We start from the raw sequence: 4,370 nt of genomic DNA, 5'->3' as shown, positions 1-4,370 counted from the left end.
TCTGAATAGTAAGGAGATGAAATCCCTGCTGGAGAAAAACTTCCTAGTAAGCAAAGGTTTGCTTTTGTCCTATCATGTTTTTGTTCCTTCATGAATGTGTTTGATTTCACATATTGTATAGTATTTACAAGTTGACCAGAAGCATTCATTTTTAAGGATAGTTCTTATATTTACTTTCTTTTTACTTTTCCTACATTCTTTTCTTTTAGAGTACTTTAGTAATATTTCTTTTTGTCAACTGTTCTGTTGAATATATGAATTTTTGTTTGTATAATATACGAATTTAAGGAAACATGCAGTTTTGTAGTTGATAGCTCCTTCCAGAGGTTATTTTGACCATTCCTCTGCCTTCTAAAATCAATCAACATTTCCGTTAAGCACTAAGCTTTTCAAAATTTGTAACTGAACCAAATTGATTCTAACATACTTCCATAGGTCCAACCCATATTTAAATAATGTCGAAACTGGTGAAACAAAATTTACAAGAGACATTTTCATAGTGTATGAATTGTTATACATGTTGTTTGTCAGTTTTCTTTTATATTTTGTAGTAGAGCATTGCATAGTGAACAAGTGTACTGCCCAATCTGATGACTCGAAACAAGCCTCTTAAATCTTTGTCTCAGTTTCTCCATTCATAAAATTAGAATAAAATTACTTCCCTTCTCCATAGTACTTTATTTAAGATCATTTTCTAGTCACAATAATACGAAACAAAATAAATATAATTCATGCCTGTGTAAGTACATATTTATTCCATTTTTAAAATTTGTAGCTATCCTTGAGTTGTCCAGTGTGCCTTCTATTCTTCATATGCATAGATCTCTTGCATTTGTAATTAGGTTTGTCTTTTTCTGAAATGACAGGAAAATCTCTGCCCATGGTCTTAGAAATTTCTACTTGCATCCCAATCTGCAAAATCCCAAAGGGAAAAAAAAAGGGGAAATTAAAGCAGGCAGGGAAGGTAAGGGAAGGGAAGGGAGGAAGGGAGGAAGGGAGGAAGGCAAATGAGCAGTAAAGGCTTGATTTCATCATGTTGGGGAGTATGAGCAAGAATCACTTCTGCTTTTAGCAGATGAACTATGTAACTAAAACTGCTTGTCACAATAGAGACAAAAGTAATGGAAGAAATTTGGATATGAGGTTAATGTATAAAAAGATGAAGCTTTTATTTGACAGGATGACTTATCATGATTACTGGAGGCTTCTACTATAAGAAATACAGATATAGTCATTGTGTATTATTTTCCTATAGTAGGTAAAGAAAACCAAAACAAACATTTTTAATACAATGAGACTATAAATTGAACTGGATATTTACTCTAAATAAAAATCTGAAGTCACTCATAAAGTCTGTGAGACCTATCTTCCACTGAGGGAGGCAACTCTCAATGGCAGAAAAATGCTAATAAGTCAAGAAATCAAAAAAATCTTGTTTCCAGTCATATTCCTCAAAGCACACTTATAGCTACTCTGCATCATTTTGAACCAAGTATATATGAAGAGACTAAGCAATCAAATTGAACCCTTCATTAGGGAGTTCTGTTTAAATAGTAATTCAATGTTTGTACTCACTGGTGTTTTGTAAAATATTGGGAGCAATATTCAGCAATATGCTGAATATACTAGTTCACTGGTTGTGTGAATTTTACTAAAATGAGTATTCTAATTGCTTGTTTCTTTCCTTTTTACCATCCTTCCAGTTGCACATGTCTTCGTTATGAAGAGTGAGTTTCATAGGAATTACTCAGAGGTGACTGAGTTTTTTCTGCTGGGATTCAGGACACCTGGGAAGCTAACGATTGTCTTATTCCTAGTGTTCTTGCTGATCTACATGGTCATTGTGGTGGGAAGCATCAGCATAATTGTCATTAAGTTGGACTCCAGACTTCACACGCCTATGTATTTCTTCCTCAGGAACTTGTCCTGTTTAGACCTTTGCTACTCTACGATCATTGCTCCCAAAACTTTAGTCAACTTCTTGTCTAGTGAAAAGAAAATTTCTTATAACAGCTGTGCTGCCCAATTTTTCTTCTTTGCCCTGTTTGTCACAACTGAAGGCTTTCTTCTGGCAGTAATGTCTTTCAATAGATTCTCCTTTACTCTGTGTGCATGTCCCAGAAGGTCTGTGTTGGGTTGGTAACAGGATGCTACATTTTTGGAGGTATTAACTCCATAGTCCAAACAGGTTTCACCTTCAGTTTGTGTTTCTGTGGAGAAAACAGATTGGATCACTTTTTCTGTGATGTTCCAGCCCTGATCAAAATCCCATGTGTTGACACCTTTGTTAATGAAATTGTGCTGTTTATTTTCTCTGCTTTCATCATCATCACCACCACAACCATCATTCTGGTTTCATATGCTTATATCCTCTCCACTGTCATGAAGATCCCCTCAACCCAGGGCAGGAGTAAGACCTTCTCCACCTGTGGCTCCCATATGGCAGTGGTGAGTTTATTCTATGGGACTGTGCTTTTCATGTGTGCCCAACCTGGGGCTATCTCCTCACCAGTGCAAAACAAGATCGTAGCTGTGTCCTATGCACTAGTAATACCAATGTTAAACTCCCTAATATACAGCCTGAGAAACAGAGATGTGAAAGATGCTGGAAAAAAATATTAGGCAGTAAATGGTGCTGTCACTGATACTTATAAAACCCACTTATATAGTGGACAAAGTTTGTTTTCTAAGCATCCCAGTTACCCTTGTTCTTGTTAAATCATGACAAAGGTATATATGTGTGTGTGTTTGTGTGGGTATGTTTTTATATGTATGTCAACAAATATCTTTTTTCTAAATTTTACAAAACAATATTTCTAGCAATGTGAGTTCCCACATCACTATTTTATTCACTTAGAACATGTGGAATCATAGATTTTTTCAATATATGATGTGTTACTATTTTTGTTTTCATTTTACTTTAATTAAGAAGTAAATATTAGGTGCTGATACTATATAATCACTAAAATAATTCATTTGTATCTGTATGAATCATTCTTTCTTTTTATATTCTGCAAAGCAAGTAATGTGGTAGTTGCTTAGAAATGATAATAACACCATTGTGTAGGTGGCAAAACTGAATACTAAGGGTTACATACAACACTTTAGGGTAAAAATCTTCTTTTTCAAAAGCCCAGGTTTATACTCGGGAGTGTAATCATCCTTGGAGTTGCCACTCCTATAAAAAGGGAGCCAACAGTATATTATTCAAGAAGCATTTCTTGACATGGAACACATGTGGCAATACCATGCTACTAATTTTATTTTCCCATTCTTTTCTTAATATAAAACACTATAATAACAAGAAAAACTGATACATAAAGAGCATATTACTGTATGCCATACATTGTTTTCATTATCATTTTTCAAATGAGGAATATGAGGCATCAAGGGACTAAATAACTTGATAGAGCCAAGAGGGATCACAGGTATGGCTCCAGAATTTTTATTATCCATTTATGTACTCAGTATACAACATGTGGCTATTCTAAAAATGTAATCTCACAACCCAGAAACAATTACTATTAGCATTTTATTCTTTCTAATAATATTTCTCTATTCATTAAATTTAATATATATGTACACACACACATATATATGTATACACACACATACATAGGAACGTTATTTCAAAATTAGAGTTACATTTTAGGAATATTTTACATTCTGTTCTTTAATTTTGTTTAGAGAAAAATGCTTCCTAATGTCAGTAAATACATGTATGAAATTGTAATATTTTATGATATCAATGCACTGTTATTTGTTTAAACAGCAGTGTGTGGGATATGTATTTAGTAAATAGTGCATAACATGAAGGTGGAGAAGTAGAAAAGAAGTGGTGAGGATAAATCCATGGGACATTTCCAAGTATAGTTCACTGTGAAGTAAATTTTACTCCTGTGAGCTTGACTTGACTCTCAATAAATCTCACTTCTTATTTGTTTTTTTTTAATCTCATTTTATTGTTCCTGTTTAGTTTATAAGCTAACAATTCTGAATTGGAGATATGAGGCCAGTCCTGGACCCATAACCAAAGTGACCTTTCTTCTGTCATTATTTGGGCAAATATAATTCTGTTTTCTAATTTCACCTAAAACTTTAATTTACTTTTGGTATAGAGAAGTGTAACATTTGTTTGTCATTTTATTTCTTGGTCTTTTCTCTTTTGATTTGTTATATACTATCTACTTAAATCAGGTAATATTTTTCCAAGTGTAATTTTTATATATTGTATTAAAATTTGACTATATAGGGAGTGCTTTTTAATACATGGTATAGACTGAAGCCCTAATGTAAGTTCTTTCCCATTAATTAACCAATTTTTCTAACACCATTGAAAAATAATGTAAAGAGGATATGCAAGGCCCCCC

At 33.4% G+C, this 4,370-nt stretch overlaps 1 pseudogene; it reads left to right on the top strand.

Annotated features, from left to right (window-relative positions):
* The first annotated feature begins 1,720 nt into the window (after nucleotides 1-1,720).
* On the top strand, nucleotides 1,721-2,622 carry LOC119542766 (annotated as a pseudogene).
* The last annotated feature ends 1,748 nt before the right edge of the window (nucleotides 2,623-4,370 follow it).

Source organism: Choloepus didactylus, chromosome 8, assembly GCF_015220235.1.
Source record: "Choloepus didactylus isolate mChoDid1 chromosome 8, mChoDid1.pri, whole genome shotgun sequence".
NCBI classification, from domain to species: domain Eukaryota; kingdom Metazoa; phylum Chordata; class Mammalia; order Pilosa; family Megalonychidae; genus Choloepus; species Choloepus didactylus.
Note: the sequence above shows the minus strand (reverse complement) of the source record. Positions and strands in the feature narration are given on the sequence as shown.